At 43.4% G+C, this 19,580-nt stretch overlaps 1 pseudogene; it reads left to right on the top strand.

Moving 5' to 3' along the window:
• The first annotated feature begins 17,810 nt into the window (after positions 1-17,810).
• LOC108031035 (uncharacterized) lies at positions 17,811-18,453 on the top strand (annotated as a pseudogene).
• The last annotated feature ends 1,127 nt before the right edge of the window (positions 18,454-19,580 follow it).

The following is a 19,580-nucleotide window of genomic DNA, read 5'->3' as shown; positions in this document are numbered from 1 at the left end:
ATTAAAGAATTTAATGTGCTAATCTAATAACACATTTTAATTTATATGTATTTATATATTAAAAATTCGAACTGCTTATTATTAGTATTTTTTATGTATATTAATTTTAAAACAAAAAAAGATTTATTCAGTACTTTTAATAGTAAATGAATTCCCTAGTTTGCAAATAAGTCGTAAAGATCTTTAAAAATTTGCTCACTTTTATGATAGGTTCCTAATAATCCAATCAAAATAAGTCTTTTAACAGTTGTTTTCTTTTCTATTTTTTTGTTATATCACAGATGGTTTACCCAGACCATCGCCATACAATGGATATAGATTTCCTTTGTGCCTGGCCGGCTCCACTAATTTGGCATTCATTGGCCTCAGCCCTCGCCTTCCCCTGGCCAAATCTATTTAGCAGCATTAGCCATTGTCTTTGGCCTGTAATGCGATATCGCAGCGAGAGCCATCCATTCAAGACACGCGTTTGTCAAGCCATTCACTCCACCTCTGACTCACTCACTCACTTATTCATTCATTCATTCGGGGCTCCAGCTCCACTCCATTCATTCGATAGCATTTTATAGCCTGGAGCTAGGATCTAAAGAGAAACACAAAGTCCGAGGCTCATTAATGCACTTTGCATAATCGCAAAATCATTCAGAGGACAGACAATGGGCGATGCGATGTGTTTTTGCGGGGGCGTTGGTGTCAAGTGGAGTACGGAGAACGGGAATTGAAATGTTTTCGGATAATTTAAATGACTTGAATTATGTAAATTGTCGCCCCAGACAATGCACTTGGTTGTTGTGGGGCATGCGGGGTGGCTGAGAGGCCGGAGGAGCCGCAAGAGCCAGACAGACGATATCGTGCGGCCCGCACTAGATTCACTTACAAATTTAATTAAGCTCAATTGAAAGTAACACCACGAACGGCGGCCGGCACTCTGGCACTCTGGCGTTCTGAGATCCGTGTGGCGACAATCCCAAAACTTTGTTTTGACAATTGATTCAATGAAAAATGTAGTGCACTGCCGGTTGGAAATTCTCTGGATGCTGCGATGTTGGCTGCTGTATGTCCGTTGTCCGTTTGTCCGTGGTTCGCGTGGGCGGACAACGGACAAACGGACAACTGGCCCAGCGGACAAGCGGACAGCTTCAATATGTCATGGGGCTGACTTTTGTCTCGATTGCCTTTGCACTTTCATCGCGGCATGTCGCGTGTACTTGTCCCACTTACTGTGGCATAATTTCCCTGTATCTGTATCGCTGTATCTCGCGCGCAGTAGTATCTCTATCTGTATCTCACAGTCACCGTGCTGATGTCTGCATTTACATAATTGAATTTGTTTGCTTGATTGTCGAGCTGTCGATGGTTCGTTCGTTCGCTTGGATGTTTGGCTGTTCTCCGCGGTGCGGGAGGCATCATCAAATTGACAATTGCTAGTTCCGGTCGTTTGCAGTTTGAAGTGCCATCGATGCCGGCCTGCAGATACAGGCACAGATTCGGATACATATACATGGATGGCCTCAAGCGGAGATACAAAATCTGGAAAAGGGCCCTCATCCGCCGGCGCAAAAATCAACGCAATTTGTCAATAAAAATGTAACTCGAACAGATTGTGAAGTGTGCGAATGTGCTCGAAACAATCGGCGGGCATAAATTATGGTCCATATATGCGCTACGCTATATGGATGCGGTGCTCGATGGTGCTGGTGCTGGTTCTGGTGATGTGGTGGCTTCTGCGGTGGCTGCCTCTGGTTTCTGTTATGCGGCGGTGGTGGCCTCCATCTGCGGGCTCGTCTGCGATTCCGATTTCGGGATGCTTGACTTTAATGCGTATAATGATTTCCAATGCAGATTAAATGATCAGATTATGGGGCACTCGAGAAAGATCTCTGGCGTGGATGGAGTGTGCCTGCGGGCATGGTTTTTGGTCGACTGGGTGACTTTAAATGCGCACTTTGGGGAATGCATGCAATTAAGAGCTTGCCAATTATTTGCCTTTATTAATTTAGTCACACTTCACTTGCCTAGGCAGTTCAATTATTTAAAACTGCCCCCTTCTCTGCGATGACAAAATGTCGCAAACAAAAAGCAATTTAATTTTGAATTAGTCGCTAAGACAGTCTACTTATGTGCCGATGCATATATATCATTACATATGTGCCACATACTCCCAAATACGTGTAGAACCAATCAAATTTAATGCATTTAACTGCAATCAAAAATGGCTGTTCTTTGCATTTCGAACTCGCACACACATTCGCCATCTCTCTGGCAAAAATCTTTCAACAGAATTTATATAAATGCTGTCAATGCGGGCCGGCCTGCCACGCCCACTCCCACGCCCACTGCCGGTTTGGAATGCCAAAGTGAAAAATACATTTAAATGAAAGTGCACCGAGGAAAATGCAGAACTAATGGTATTCATTGGATTTTTAGGGTTCTCAAAATAAATTCTTAAATATCTTAAAAAACCCAGAAATGTATTTTTTGATTTTAATGATATGTAAAAGGAGTAAGATTTTAAGTTTCTTTTAAGATTTTTAATATACTGATTATATATATTTTGTATTTGTATTTAATTACGTTTTATATCCATTTTCCCAGTGCCCTTCGCTTCTTCAGCACTGAAAAGTAAAAGATGAGGACGGCAGTGGGAAAGTTTCGTACTGCAGATGTAGCAACAATAGAATTTATATTGAAAACTAAGGAAAATGTTGCAGTCGGCAAGGAACAAGACATTTTACAACAATTGCAAATGTCTCTGGCCAAAACTGTGCGCATGTCAACAAATTTACCAAAAATTTGCCAGTGCGTGTGTTCGCCTGGTGGTGTGCCATATTATAAAAGTCACAATAATAATTTCTTAAAATCTTTGCATATTTTTGGCTGCAACCGGAGGCGATGATGATGTTGTTGCTGCTGTGTGGCATGCATTTTATTTTATGCTTCCTTCCGTTGAAGGACCCCTTCCAAGATAATCTGCTTGTGTGCTTGTCTCTGCTCTCAAGATACAACCCACACAATGAGTTTGCTTGAGAGAGACACACATGGATGGATTTTTCGGTGGGGTTGTTTATATATCCGCACTTAATGCTTAATTCAGTTACAGCTGCTCGGCTTTGACATTGTTGTTGTTATGCCAGGGCAGAGTGACATTGTTCTTGCTGTTGTTGTTACTATACCATTGACAATGACATCATCATTATGGCGTACTCAGCTTCCAGTTTCAACAGCAACAGCAGCAGCAGCAGCAACTACAGCAGCAACATCTCGACATCAGCAACTTCCTTGTTTGCCAACGTCTTCTTATTTTCCTGAGTCCCCAACTCGTCCCCCACTTGCCTGGTATAGAACCCATTCTTCCTCTTCGGCGCTGTCACATCTTTGTTATATTTTTGCGCAAAATAAATGAAGTAAAGTAATATTATTGCACTTAGACCGCATTAAGTTGTACGTGGCAATCTGTGCTCCATTCTGCAGCGATACGGAGCAAGGATGCCAAGGATGGGCGCCTGGGGGATTGGGTTCGGGATTGGGTTTAGTTTTCAAATCTAAGTGCCAGGGATTCGCCACGAAATTAGCCAAAGAAATGGCTAAGAGGAGCTGGCTGCCTGATGATGATGATAATAAAACCATAATCAAGTATGCGTGCATTGCACTTAGCCGCGCTCCACCCGTCTCTTTCTCCCCCACATCGCCCCGTCTCTTTCGCCCTTTCTCCCGGCCATCTCATCTCGGTGTCGCCAACACAGTTAACAATGGAAAATTGCTGTTGACATGATTTTGCACTTTCGCATCGACTGCATTCGGCAATTAGATTTGTCTCTGCATTCTCAGTGCATGTTGCCCTCGTTCCCCCGAAAATGTTTTTAACCCTGCTGTTGCTGTTGGCTTTTCGTGTTTTTGTGGTCATTCGAAAAGTGCAACGTTGCAGTTCGCCTGCTGCTGCTTTTGCTGCTGTTGCTGCAACGTGGCCATTGCGTAATGTGCGGCTGTCAATTTATTTGAATTATTTCCGAACCCCCGGCCCCAATATGCCACCCTTTTTTGTGGCCACACCTCCGCCACCCAGCCCCAGAAGTCGGCAAAACGGAAAACGCTTTTAATACCCAAACACCAGAATACCCATACACCATACCGCACACCCTACCCCTCCTCCAATCATCCATCCTAGGTGTCATTTATGCAACAGTTTCTGTTTTACGGCCAAGAGCTCAAGACGTTTTCGGTGGGCTGGTCACTTTTGCAGGCCGTAAAACAAAAATATAATTATGACGAGGGTTTGCACTCTCCACCGGCGGGGGAAGAAAGTCCTCAAGTGCGGCCTTAAGTCTTAATAAATATATGTGAAGCGTCAGCCGCCGAGTCGTAAAATGGGATAGCTATATGAGGGATAGTGCTATGCTGGGGTGTTCTTTTCGGTCTTTTGGATACATAAGATGCGCTACAGGAATGAGGAAAGCTATAAAAAATAGGGTCAATATTTTTCTATATTTTTATCATCATAATTAATTAATTTCCTTAAAAACATAAATGTATAAATGTAGTTATTATATAGCTTCTTAAACTATTTTAAATTTAAAATAGAAATTCCAGAAAATAAAAGGTATAAATATAAGTATCTATTCTATTCTTTTCTTGGAAACTAGTAAAATGTAAAGCATTATTAAATCTATTTCAAATGTATATTCTCTAACTGTAAAGAAAAAATCATTGTGAAAAACAGCTGCCAAAACTGAAATATTCTTTTGTTTTATAGAAGGGCTCCATATGAATGAAATTTTTAAGGTTCAGGAAGTGTAGCGCACCTCTAGACCTATCGGCATTGTTATGTCCGGAGGAGCAACAAAAATCGCATAAAAATCGCAAATTGAAAGCAGTCACAACAAAAGTGCCGCCTCGAAAGGTTTCACTCGCCATCTCCCAGTCCTAAACCTCATCCACATCCATCTGCATCTCCACTTCCATCAGCAGTTCCATCCGAGCAGATCCGTTGCCAACGGGCGATGGTGGATGCTCGATGGTAGATGGTTGATGGCCAGGGTTAGTGTCAGGCGCTGACAGACGGATGGACAGACCTTCGCCGCGCTGGACTCCTGACCAAGTTGTTGGAGATGGAGCTTTCGGTGGGTGGACACCACTTTAATTAGCCTGCGTTCGAGATGGCATTGAAAGTGCCGACCAGAGCACTGAGATGGATAGGCAAGATGGTCAGAAGCGGAGGCCAAGTGCACTGAAAATTGGCAACGAGCTTACACATTGGTTCTGGGATATAACAAGCCAAATGTCTTATTTTATAAGAGAAACACCGGTAAAGATCGGTATTCTTCAGATACCTGCTTACTATTTTTAAAAGCAAAAAATCGTACAAGAAAATCTTTGGTTAATATTAGAAACTATTTTTTAATTGCTAGGTACAGCCTTTTTTAAAGGTAAATATTTAAGAAAATTAAGACAAAATCTTTACTAAGTACTATTTAAAAAAAAATGTTCATGTTCGTGCCGCTTAAATATACTAAGATCTGTTATTGTGATCTTTAAAATTGCGCTCTGATTTTTTCCAGTGCCCCAAAGGGAGCTGGGTGGATGTGGGTATCGATGGATGTGCCACTGGATAAATGAATGAATTCCTGAGTGCTCGGCGAGCATTTGAAGCGGACCAATGATGATTTGCTCCCCGACTTCTGATTGCAGTTGGTCTCGTTTCTTGTAGTTTTACGGCTCTTATTTTATATTTTTCTGTCCTTTTTTTTTGGTGTTGCTGCTGCGTTTGGCGCGTAATTAATTCTTACAACAATTTTTCATTTCGGGACGCTGAATGAAACAACAGCGGCGCAGGGCCGTTCGAAGGAGCCGGGGAAAAAGAATGTGTTTGCTCAATGAAAAGTGCCAAAAGTAATTAATTTCATGCGAAATGCAACGGAGCGATGCCAGCCCCTCGCCGTGGCTGTTGTGGCCATGGTTTTTTTTGTCATTTGTGCTTCGAATTGCGAACTGCGAACTGGGAATGTTGCATGTTGCGTGTTGCCCATGTGGCTGTGGAATTACTCATGGCGGTCGATCTCCTTGCCATATTTCCCTGCGCTGATAATTGCTTTAATTTTCTATTAATAAGCGGCAAAAGGAAGCTGCTAACAATTAGCCGCTGTGTTGCATACGACTTATGACATGGCATGGGGACTGGTGATTGGGGACTGCAGATTGGGCACCCAGGATTGGGGTATCTCAGAATCGGAATACAGCGACCAGACGGCTGTCGGATTTCAGTTGAATGTACAACGCGACGACAGCGTCAGGTTGCCAAAGTTCGCTGTTCGGCAAACATGGCGACAGTTGCCAGTTGTGGCAATTAATAATTTTTCCCGCCCTGGGCCCTCAGCATGCGCCATTAATTATGTCGGCTAGAGGAATTCCAACGGCTGGCCGTAGTGCAACTGTCATTCTGTTCGGTTTTCCGATTTTCCGCTTTTTTCCGCCTTACCCGCCTTTCCGAGATTTCCCCGAAAATAGACAATGAGTGTGTGGCTGTGGCGAGCTTCATTCATTTTCCAATTAATTGAGGCACGCGCGATACTTTCACTTCTCGTACTTCCCTCATTGAGTTCGCTTTCATTTTCCTGCCACATGCGGAGGCGGCTGAAATGGCGGCGGAGGGCGGGGGGCTGGGGCGTGGCATGTGGGGCGTGCCCGGCTTAATGGCACTTGAAAATCGAATTGGTAAAAGCAATTAAACGACGCCCCAAGGACACATTACAGCAGCAGCAACAACAAAGGCAGACAAACAACACCCACACAACAGGCACCCACACACACCCGCACAACCAGGAGATGATTGCCTATAAAAAAGAAATTCTAATTATAATTTAACGCAAATTCGTTGTCTGCGCCATCGACAATATCCTTTGCATCGTATATATAGACTCTGATATACTTGTGCACTGCGAAAAAAGATGAATTGGAAGATCTTAAGAAAAAAGAAACACTTTGTTATTTTTTATTATTTATAATAATTATAATATAATCTTCTCAAAGGCGATAAAATATATTTGTGGAATACTTAAATTTATAAAATAATAGTATAAATATTTTATTGTATATTTATGTAAAACAGTTTTACTAAACCAGCTATAATCACAGAAAATTTTGAGCACAGTATTTTTTAAGATCTATAAGAAATCAGAAGTAAATGTATACATCTTTACATTTAAGAACTTAATATGCCTTGTGTGTAAATATTTTTTTTATTTCTTGATTTGTTTTTCTTATTTTTCTAGGACTGTGTAACCTATTTATACTTTAAAAAAAATATTCTAAATTTGTTTTCTGGGAGTGCACATCCTTATGGCTGACTGGTTTATTTTTGCGTTTGAGGCAATCGAATGCTTTGGGGTTTGGCCGAAATTCTGCATGAGCCACCCCAGAAGGCTGGCTGGGTTTTTCGGGGGTGTGGGTGGCGTGGGTTGTGGGTGGTTTTCGGCTGGTGTGTGGGTGGTGGGTGCGGGGCAAGGGCCTGCCAAAGCGTCCCCTGTTGCGCAAGCAGTGGCGCCTTTGTTGGCTGAGTCCTAAAACAGTCCGCCGCACAATGCGTCCGTCAATTGCAGGCTCGCATCCCGTTGGCCTGCAGCTGACAGATCCTTTCCTTTCCTATCCACCAAGCCGGCGAGGATGCGCCGAAAGTCCAGGGTGCCTCAGATCCCCGGCCTCAGTCCCATTCACTCAGCCAGCTATTCATTTTTGCGCCCGATTTGAAGTTCATATTTGCAGACGAGTCGCGACTTTTTCCGCTTTTTTCCCCAACCGTTTGGCTGAGGACGCTCGGTTTCGTAAATTGGTTCCATAGCCCATACCCTCCAGCGGAAAAAAGTCTTTATGGTCGTCTACTCCATTTATTGGCGTCGGCGGCTGAGCCGCATAAATCTGCTAGTCGCCATTTTGCTTATTTATTAAAATTAAAATATACATGTTTGGGCTGACAGCGGTTTCTTCTGCCGGCTTGCCTTTATTTGTTTGTCGATTCGAGGATTTTTGTAAACATCCATTAGCGGTCTGAGCTGTACAAGGGTACTTGGTCATGCAATTTTGTATTTGCCAATTTGCTTTATCACCCCAAATACACAGAACTTTGAGAAATTCAGATATTTTGTTATAAGATTTCTATCCTCCCTATAGATCATTTTAGGTAGCGATTACCAGTTTGTCGGCTCTACTAACTCTTTTTAGCTAATGACTTTTTCGGCTTTGTTTTATCGCTGCACTTGCACAGTTAATCTACAAGATCGAGACCTTATCCACTTCCATTTTCCGCCGAGGCTCAAAATGGTAAGCAAAAAATATCCTTTGGCTGGGCTGGACGTAGTGTATTAAATTATAGCACACACCGAAGGTCATGAATTCCTATTTTCCCATTTTACGTATTGCTTTTCCTTAACCCCCCAACAACCTCCCCCCAACCCCCTGGAACCAACAACAAATAAATGAAAATTGTCTAAAAGCAGAAAAATAAACTAAACTCGCAAATTCGCATTTTTGTCGAGCACGCAGCAGACCCCAAAAAGCCGGCAACTCGGGGGAAGTTTAGCTCCGGCTCCGGCTCCAGGATCCAGCGTACAGCATACAGCATCCAGCTTACCAATTCCATTCCGTCCTCGAGCTGAACCCAATATCAACACTGCGGGAAAAGGGCAACAAACAGGGGCACACAGGGTGGGGGATGGAAGGGGGTCTGGGAAAAAAGCAAACGCAAAAAGTAGCGAAAAAATAAGAGAAATTGTATAAATTGAAGTCCTTTCGGACCATATATCACTTTACTTGACAGAGCAATTCCCTTATCTTTGAGAAATCCTGTCGACTGGAAAGTGCGCAAGGACGACGAGAGCAGGACCAGAAGCTGGAGCTAAAGCTGAAGCTGTAGCCGAACCAGGACGAAAACGAGAACGGAGCCGGGAGACAGGACCAATGCGGGATGCACTGTGAAAAAAGAGTACAGAAACCTACAAAAATAAAGCAGCAAACTCATGCATTGAGCAGCTAATACCTAACAGATATTCGTCTTAAATTCTCTTTAAAATGTAGGCTTAAGGTCTGATACTATTCTGAAGAAAAGAAGAATATTACTTTGCCAAGGATAATTTCATAATACTTAAGGTATATCTCAAAATGTAATGGTTATAGTTATTTTAAGTAGTAAGTAAACTTTGAAAATCTATCCTTAGTTAGTGTGTTTAGTAAATAATGTATACTGTAGAGAAAAAATAATATAACTACTTAGTAAGAGGGCTCTTCTCAAACTAAACCTTATATTGATCACCGATTTTAATCTGTGTACTGCTCTATTTTTTATATTCTGAATTGAATAAGATAACTTTTTTACCTGCTGTTGTGATATTTTTTTCTAAATCGAATTATTTTTATCTTACCAACAACAAATCTTCTTTATCAAGTATTGACCTTTATTTACCTACAAGCTTTTTCGCTCAGTGTGGCCATGCCGAAGCAGCTAAGCTCGAGTTTAGCCAACCCAACTATGCTGGCGTGGCAGGCGGGAGGGGGGAGGGGTTTCGGGCAGGGGTTGGCACTTTGGGGCGTGCTTCAGTCGGAGGCGTGGCATAGCTTAAGATGACAGCGCGCGCGGTTTATTTGAATTTCTTATTATGGTGGAGCAACCCAGAGCCAAAGCCCAGAATCTTCTGGGGCCGCCCAAAGGGAGGGGGTGGGGCAAGCAGCTTTTCTATTTTCCCGTTTTTTCCGTAATTTTCCGGCTTTTCCTTTTAACCGGCGGGCGGTGAGGGAAAGCCTTCTGCTGGGCGGATTCAATTAGAGCACCTTTTTATGCAAATTTTGCCGTTGAAAGTTCAATAATTGCCGATGTTCTACAAGCCAAATCAATGCAGGCAGGTAAGGCAGCCCGCCATTAAGAACCGCCTTTCAGACGACCCCAAACCCAGGAAGGATACGCCGCTTTCCCAAGATCTGGCTGGCATAATGCAAACCGAAGGACAGCTCTTCGCATCTCGGGGTTGCTGTGGAATTAGTTTTCTAACCTGCGGGCGCGTAGCTGATAATTAAAAATGCAATTTTTTATGTATAAAACTCGCACAAAAAAAAAGAAAAACTGAAAGGGAAACGAACCCTTCAAGGAGCGGAAAACGGCAATGGGAAATGGGCAAAGAAACCCAAGACAATGACGGCTCCTTTTGCTTTGGCTTTGACGCATAAACCAAAACGCAAAATGTCGCCCCTGGGAATCCGGAATTTTCCGGTGGAACGGTGGATGGGTAGCAACCCTTTGAAGGCACCAATCCCGGCCTGGCCAACAAAACAACTTCATTTTGCATTATCCCAGCTATCTACCTTTGTCGGGCGCACAAAATCTTAATGGCAATTTGAGCTGATTTTCAATGTTACAACTGGGAGTTAACCCCCCATGCCAACTCTTTATCAAGCCATTATGTGAGCCAGCCAGCCGGACTGATTGAGCCATCGATAAGTCCCGAGCTTGGCCAGAAACCTGGGCGGAATGGAGTGATCTGCCCAGGTTCCAGTTGCCAAATGCCAGTTACCAGTTACCAGTTCCCAGCTCCAGTCACCTGGCAGGTGAGCAGAGATAGAGATTGGGCCGCAATGGGTTGGCAAACAAAGCTCATGGCCCGGCATTTTCCCACATTCGTTGGGGAAACTTTGTTTTTTTTTTAATTTTTCGGCCAGTCTGGGTCGGCTGGGTTTTAATGAGGCGTTAATTAATTGCGACGCTTGCCCGTTCTGACGTCGTCGAGAGCCACGAGATTTATGGTTCTCTACCACTTTTCCTGCTCGCTCTCCCCCTGCCTTTTCTGCAGCGGCCTTCGCGAAAGTGTTTATTAAAATATTACATTTGACATAATTGGAATTTATGTGCCACGATTCGAGGGCCGAAACGCAAATCTCATCACGTTCCGGCGACTAATGAGCAGGGGCCGAGAGGCAGCGACAAATGCGCGTCATGTAAATGCTAAAAAAGTTTAATTTATAAAGCCAAGTGTGGGATTGTCACTTAATATTTGATTGAGATCAAAAAATTGTGGGCAGCAATAGTGACCTTTAATCAGTCTTAATTTATGGAGAATTAAAGTATTTTATGTCCTGATTTATGAAATGTAAAATTTGTAAGCCAGAATATAAACTCCTTTAAAATTTGTGCAATCCTTTAGTAGAGAACATTGTCCCAAAGTATAATATATAAGAAGCTATTTAGAAAATATATTTTGCATCAACGATTTCATAATTCTAAAAAAAATATTTAAAAACACTTATAGATGCCCTTGAAATAAAAGTTATAATATTCGAATAGTAGAACCACAGGGTCGGTCCTAATTTTATAAACATCACGAATAAATAATAAAAAAATATATATACATTATTACTTTCTACATGAATAGTAAACCAATTTATTATAAAAATAAAAAACATAATAATTTTAAAAATGTTTGAAAAGTAAACCACCTAAAACCTTGTTGTCCAAGGCATATCTTCTCTTTCCAAACGAAATCAAATAATAACAATTTCCCTTCAATAGCTGTCAAAAATGTCACCCCGCCAGGTGAACAAGTACTTCCACCCCGTGCCCCATTTTTTATGTCCACTTCCGGCTAATTAGAAATCATTTTAAGCGCCTTAAGCCAATTGCCCGGGCCAGCGAACAAGGCAAACAATGGCGAACACATCTAAACACCTAAACGGTCGTCAAACAACAGTAAAGGCGGTACAAGCAGTAGCTGTGAGAGCCGAACAACCGAACAACCCAGCACCAAACAACCAAATGGGCAACCCCGTGGCCATCTTAAACGCCTGATCTCTTGTCTCGGCGCACATAAAAGTCATCAAATTCACTGAAAACAACATTTGGCTTTGCGTTTACGTTTTGCTGTCATTGTCACGGGATTGTGGATTGTAGGTTGTAGACGCTGGTGAGGGGCACTTGTCGCAGGGGGAAATGGTCGGGTGGGAGGAAGTTCGGGGACAAGGGCACACACTGGGCTTTTAACTTTTTTGCCGGGCCCGTTTGGCCGCCACCCCCTTTAACCCTCGACGCCCCAGCCCGCCGCACGGGGTTTTATTCACCCCGCAGCAATCAACAAGAGTGCCGATGCCGATTCAGATGCCCACGGAGCTGTGCATTGCGTCCTGGTGCGTTTTGGGTCTCAGACTCATCCGGAATACTCAGCCTCGAAAAGCCCATCCTCATTCCCAGCGCAAGACACTGGGAAAACAGAAGGTGATGCTTACTAGATGTCCTTGATTATGTATGAAGATTTGTAGTATATTTTATAACTCTTATAAGTCAAATATCTTAGGAACTTAAGGTATTTCAGAACCTTATTTTAAACATATAACGAGTAAACCATCCTTAAATATTTTCCTTAAGCGATAGGACAACCCTTGCATAGGACAATCAATGTGTAACTCTTCTGTTTCCGGAAGCTTTTAGTAATTAAAAAATACATTTTAAAGGGTAAGAAATAATGCCACCTTGAGTATTGTTTTAAGGCAGTGCTGCCTCATCACAAGTATTTCCCGCAGTGTACTCTCACCCATTCCCATGACCGTTCCCAGTCCGATTCCCAGCCCCATCCTCCTCGGAGCAGTCGTTGTCGTTGTCGTCTTCCCTGAGGGAAACGTCAAACAAATGACAGTTGATTAGACAAACATCTCGACGGCGGTGGCGGCGCAAAACGAGCATCAAATGGAAAATTGTGAAATTATGCAATACGCTCCCGCACTCACGGGGAAAAGATATCCGCAGGAGGCGGTGGATTGGGAGTCAAATGAAGTAGTTCTGCCCGGGTTCGCATACACCAGGCGATCTTGGCTGGCCGATAAGATTAAACTCCGGCGTACGCACCGAACACCAATTCAACCTTTGGCTTGTGCCTCCCACTCCCACTCGCCTCCCACCCAATCCGAAATCACCCACTCTGCCTCGAGGGCCTGTGATGGTTTTTTTTTCTGCTCTTGTGGCAGTTGGATAACACAGACAGACAGACAGACAGACGGAAAGTCGGCGAGATGCCGCACAATGCCGAAATAATTGAATGCGATGAGGCTCATAGCCGTCGTTGGCGTCGTTTTTTGGCATCAAGCCGTTAAACAACAGGCGTAACATCAGCAACGCTTTGGGGATTTTCCGAGGGGCGGCAAAGTGGGCCGGCAGGGCCGGGGAATGTGCCTCCAAATGGGCCTCATAATAATTTGTGAAATAGGCAATATCAGTCAGGGCAAGTAGTTACAATTACTTAAGTGCTCCCGGCAGCCGAAAGTTTCGACTGGCGGCGAGTGGAACGGTTATAGGTCCTTCAAAAGGAGGTTAAGGTATAGAAGTCGAGCAAGGGAATATATTCGACATAAAATAAAATCATTTTTAACTAAGCATTCAGAAGAGAAACAGCTGAAGGTCCTCGGGGAAAGTATTAAAGTATTAACCACATAAAACCTAAGATTAATCCAAAGCAAAGTCAAATTAAATAAGACTAGTCTTATATTAACTTACTAAAATTTGAATAACAATATTTATCAATTTAAAAATACTTTAATGTTGTAATATCCAATCGTTTCTTTGCCAATCTCTCCCCACCGTAAGTATATTGAGTGGTAGTACCAGGTGCCGGAAATACAATACTCAAAGAAGTGGCCCACAAGCAGCTTCTTTAGGCCACTCGAGCCAATCTGCCAACACTCGATTGCATAAGCAGCGATTTATCACCGGCCCATTCACATTTAGCGTATGTTTGCCCCAAACGAAACCAAACGGAATTCAAATTCCCCTCCAGGATACAAAGGAGAATGCACTCTTTGGAGGCGGAGGTCCGGAGGTGTGGGTAGGCAGGGAGGCAGGGGCAGGAAAAATAAACAAACCCACTGGAAAATCCCCACGCCACTGAGGTCCGAAAGGAAAACAATGCAAAGCGCAGCAATTTTCTGTTTTCAGTTTGCAGTTTTCAGTTTCCAGCTCTCTACCTTTGTGAAAGGTCGATGGAAAGTCGGCGGGGAAAGCGGGCTGAGCGGCGGGCTCAGCTGCGTCGAGAGGAACGTCTGTTTCTAGAATTGTTGTTGCGAGCGCAGGCTGAGGCTCAGGGTTCTGGGATCTGCCCCGGGCGGTTGGCAGGATGACTAGGGCACTGAGGAAATATAATCACACAAAACCTTAAATAAATGTTATAAATAAATTTAAAAAAAAAACCTAAAAGATTATTTAATGTCTTTATTTTTAATTATTAGATATTTTTGAGTTTTTTGGTTCTAATATTATTCAAAAGGTAAAAAAAACGCTTTAAGAATTCTTTAAAAAAGTGTTTGAGAACATTTAAAAAAGTGTTTGAGAACATTTTGTTATATCTTAAATAAAAATCCATTTTATCATTACTTTCAGGACTAAGCATTACCTTTCAGAACTTGTACATTATTTAACAAGTCACCAAATATTTTTTCCAGTGCAGCAAAGGATGTGACGAAGACTGCAGGATGGGGCAGAGGTGGGTTCTGCTCACTGAGCACTGAGCATAAAAAAATGTCTCCTCCTGCCGCTTCTCATTGTTGTTGTTGTTGTTGTTGTGTTGTTGTCGCTTTCCTTTGTTGTTGTTGCGTGGGCGAATGCTTTAACAAACAACAGAAGCTGCCGTTTCCCGTTTTGTTGATGAAATAAAATCCGCCTTTTGTGCATTTAATTTTTAGAATGCCCCAGACAAAAGCGCAGGCAACAACAAAGGGCGTATCCAAAAATTTAACGCAAACAACCTCACCCACAACAATGCCAGTGAATTCACAATGGCCAGAAGGACACTCTGTGAATAACCTGGTCGGTTGCCGTTGTCGTTGCCGTTGTTGTTGTGGTCTGTCATCTAACAAAGGGACACCAACTGCAGCCAGGCTGCAATTTGATGCCGTGCTCCGAAGAAAAGGGTTGAATCCCCTCACGGATCTCCTCACTTCGCAGACCCATTCGAAGACCGTTGACGAAGACGACTTAATTATTGGCACGCGTTGCAATTTTTCGCATTGACTTCGCTGTGGCGCCACGTGGCGTATGCGCGACCTCCGACCGCAACAATGCCACAACAACAATAACCATTGTAGCAGCAGCATCAGCAGGGCCAAAAGAACTGTTTAAGGATATTAAAATGAAGAGACATATTAACAGCTGTGGTACATGGAGCAGAAATTCAAAAAACCCGAACAAGGAAATTACCTTTTTTTAAATCTCAGACATCATCTTATTAATAAATTTAAAAGAAGCATTGATTTTTAACGCACCTTTGAATTGTATATTAATTTTTTTAATTCCATGTCTAACATTTTAATATGTCAGAGTTAATAATTATTATAATTAATAAAATAAGTTTTAAATAAAATCTAAAATTATCTAACCGCATAAAAAATACTACAAGGCGCCAGAAAACCGTTGGGAAGCTTTTGTAAAAATTACATAAATGGGCTTACCAGAGATCCTTCTTCCATAGCCCCCAAGTTCCTTATCCGTAGACCCCCCTCCTGCTTATCCGATGCCAAAAGGAACTTGGATTCAATGTGAAAATAATTTCTTTATCCTTTTTATGTGCCCATTTGGCATGTGCCGTTATGCCAAGCCCGAAACTCAAGCTCAATGGCCTCCAAAAGGGGAGCGCGGGTGGGGGTGGGGGTGGCAAAGTGGGCGTGGCAGCAGGGGATGCTAAGGGGCAACATCAACGACTTCGTCGCCGTCGCCTTTGCCGTTGCCGTTGCCGCTGCTGTTGTAATAACATCCCCCAAATGGGTCATTTGCGTATCCTCAAACAGCGAATAAAAATCAGTGAATAAGAAAAACAGGAAGTGTCAGAGGACATCCGCATGTTTGTTGTTGCCGTTCCGCACTTGTGTGCCCGGGTGTGTGGGTGTGGGCCATAAACGAAGCAGCAGCAGAGTGTTTGGGCCTCAATACTTTTGATTAAGAGTTCGACAACGTAACGCTGCTAATTGCAAACGACGCTCCGACGCACGATTTATGTCGTGACCGAAATGGTCATCGTACTACAGTCCTTACGCCACGAGTATCTACATCGCATAGTACGCTCCCTGACCATCCCATCCGATCCCTCGTTCCCCTTTCTCCTTCCCCCAGTTATTTGCCAAAAAGGGCAACCTCTAAATGGGCATGTCTACTAATTATCGCTGGGCGTGCTGCAGTGTATTGTGCTCCCGAGTGTCAGCCTGTCTATCTGGAGAAAGGTTTTTCGGTCCCCGAACCGAGGAAATTTAAACCCAAGTCGGCCGGCGGGGTGGAGGATTAGAACAGAAGTCCAGTGGAGTGTTATCGATGGAATTGGCTAGGGTTACCGAAACCTGATTACATTCGTTGTGGCCAATATGAAGCGGATTATGTGGGTTGCGGTGCCAGTACGGGGTGGATCGGCGAAAGTCGCTGGGAACTGGCGATAATCCCATTCATATTGGCACTAATTAAAGGCAGACTCGTAACGGGCACTACGCGAGGGTAATGGCTCTCCAAAGGTCACATTTCCTCCATCTGTCAAGGGTCTGCCCTTGTTATAATCGATGGGAGATAAGGCCATGTAAAACCTATAAAAATTGGGAAAATGCTACGATAATTACTGAAATATTATTGGATTTTACAATATTTCTTAAACTATATCTAAATTACAATTTAGTTTTTTAATATATAATATATCTTACACTTTTATAGCTCTGACATTCTTGTTTTCTATTACCATAGGCGACCCAGGCTTACCCAGACCACTCAATGATTTTCCCACTGGCCGTGCCCATCTCAGACGGCATTCACTCGCATCTCGTATGCAAATCTCAAGAGCTATTGGCAAAATTAAACTTTCTAAACGCTGACATGTAATCCCCCGAGTTGGAGTCGCCGTCTGCTGGTAATCCTTTTTTTCGCAATTAACAACGCATACGCATGTCCACACAACAGCGGGCAGCCTCATCCCTATCCTCGTCCTCTGAAGCCACAACAACATAGTGGCACCGCAGTCAAGGAGGAGCAACCCAGACACTGTGCCACATAGCCCAGCCGATCCCAGAGCCATGCCATGTCTGCCTGGCCAAGATTAATGGGCGAGTTGCGTTCTGTTGCGGCGACTTATGGAAATTCATCATTATCTCGCAGCCAGCAGCTCCTCGGCTCTTCCTCGCCTGCAACTGGCTGGTTTAATGAGTTCCCGAGCGATGTTCAATCCAACTCATTAGCTGCACTTTTCCTGCTAGCCCAAAAGTGCAAATGTGTCTCCTGGATAGTCTATACTCTGTGTATATATATTTGCATATATGTATTTGGATGTGGTCGGCGGAGCCGTGTGCGTATTTGTCATTGTCAACATGGCTGTAGAACATCGCAATCGGATTCGCAGAAGGAGGCTGCAGCTGCTCGGGCTTTCGGGCAGGTGATTAACATAAACGCCAAGTGTCATGTTTTGCACTCTTCCAAGTCCTAAGCAGAGTTTTCTTCTTGTATTTTTTTTTCACGGGACTAGCAAATTGTGCGGATTCTAATGGCCGATTTCCAGGGCAGTTTTCCTAATCCGGGGAACTTGGCACGCGCTCCGAAAACTTTGAGCCATAAATCACGGCGCTTGCCAAACAAACAAGCCCGCAACCGCAGACGGGCAAACAGAAAATCGAAAAAAAAATAAATCGAAAAGGACCAAGGATATATCCTTGGCCGGACCATCCACCTTTGATAAATTCAAGAGCACGCACTTTTGATTTAGGCAAATCCCCACTCGGATATGTGAGTATATCATGCATTGGCAGAAGTCGGCAGAAAAGAATCTCCATAATATATGCCGTAGCATATTCCGCACACAAATTGCAGCCAGCAAGGAGTCGGGATTCCAGCACCCAGATTCCTGGCCAGGGATTGCAATATTATAATTCAAATTTATGCAGCCACGAAGGAACCCTTTTCACACGCACTTTCTTATCGACAGCGAGTGATGGGGTGGCACTGGGTGGGGAGCATCCTGCGGTGGCAGGACATTCACTTTCTGGCAAATGGAAAACGAGAAGACTGGCGGCGGAAACGGAAATGAAGCCAAACGGAACAAGAAAAACAAATTTACAAAATGAAAATGCCACACACGCGGGGTTGGAGAGGGCAGTGGAAAACCAGCATCCCCACGGTATTCGTTTGGCGATTTGCCTGTCACAGGGCTCGCAGAATACAAAACCCCCAACCTCCCCTGCCAAAACTCCTGCCGAATGCTCCTAACTCACCAAATATCGTTGCTGTCGCCGTGGCTGCCACTTGTTTTATTTATTGCTTTTTTAACCCTTTTTTGGGACTCGCCGCCGCTTGTTTTTCTCGATTTCCCTCCACCCAGTACTGGCCCAAATGAAATCGAGCCAACCCACGAGCGGCCCACTCGAAAGGCGGGAAAAGTTTCGCTTTTGCAGCACGCAAACTGCAATCGAACGGCCGCTTAATGAAGTCGCCGCCAAGTCCATTCGAAATGCATCGATTTCCTGGTCTCCGCTTTTATCCTAATGAAAAGAAAGTGAACCCGGGAGCTGGGGAATTTGCATAAGCCCAGTAGCGGGATTCAATGGGAAAAATGGCAGACAACTAGATAAAGGTCAGGCCTTTTAGAAAACTGCTATTAAATATCTTGAATCAGTTTTGCTTGAACTTAAAAAACACCTATCTTAAATCTCTCTTAAGTAAAACTTGATAATTAAAAATATTGATTTTCCATACTTACATTTCGAAATTCAGCATCAGAATTTCAGCTAACCTAAGGTCTGGGTCAAATTTTCGACATCTTTTGCGTACAATATACGAGACCGCAACATTAAGTTGACATTTAGTTATTTTTCCTCTGGCATTTGCGGCGTGTTCCAATCAAGCGAAGTGGTCAAGGCTCCCAGCTGGTGCTGGCTAATCTACATCTACAAGATTGACATTTTTCCCCCACACGGGGCCTCCATCATAAATTGGCAATCCTTAAAGAGCAGCAAAGCAAACCACCGGTCCACCGGTCGCTGAGCAACTTCATTACACGGCAGATCCCAGAGATTCGGCTTAATTGAGACGCAGTTCGTCCGGCAGTTGCCAGTTGCCTGGCCAAAGTTAGCAGCTTTTTCATTAGTTATATTAATTGAATGGCAAACACACGGCACCCAAAAAAAGAGGAAAAAATCCGTTAATTTTTTGTCGCCAATTTGGTGGCCAACCACCAAGGCAAAGTCGCTTTTTTCCAAACATTCGCTTTTTCACACTCTGCTTTGGAGTGGATATTATGGGTTTTCGTGGGGGAGTTGGGGAAATCGCTTTATTGCAGATGATATATGGGATGATGCTGTTGATGACCTCATTGCCGGACCCCCGGGTGCACTGGAAAAATGCCGATTGGATATATATGCTTTATTATCGTATCTTTTTCTAAAGTATCAAAGTGAAACTCTTGAATTGTGGTGTATAATATCATATCGTACTATATCCTACAATATCATATCATATCTTATATCATATATCATAAAATACTACTTTTATTCCTAATATCATATCATAAAGAATCTGTTAAATCATTGTATACAATATAATATCGTATCTT

Source organism: Drosophila biarmipes, chromosome 3R, assembly GCF_025231255.1.
Source record: "Drosophila biarmipes strain raj3 chromosome 3R, RU_DBia_V1.1, whole genome shotgun sequence".
Lineage (NCBI taxonomy): Eukaryota > Metazoa > Arthropoda > Insecta > Diptera > Drosophilidae > Drosophila > Drosophila biarmipes.
The sequence above is the reverse complement of the archived record's forward strand: the minus strand, read 5'-3'. Positions and strand labels throughout refer to the sequence as shown.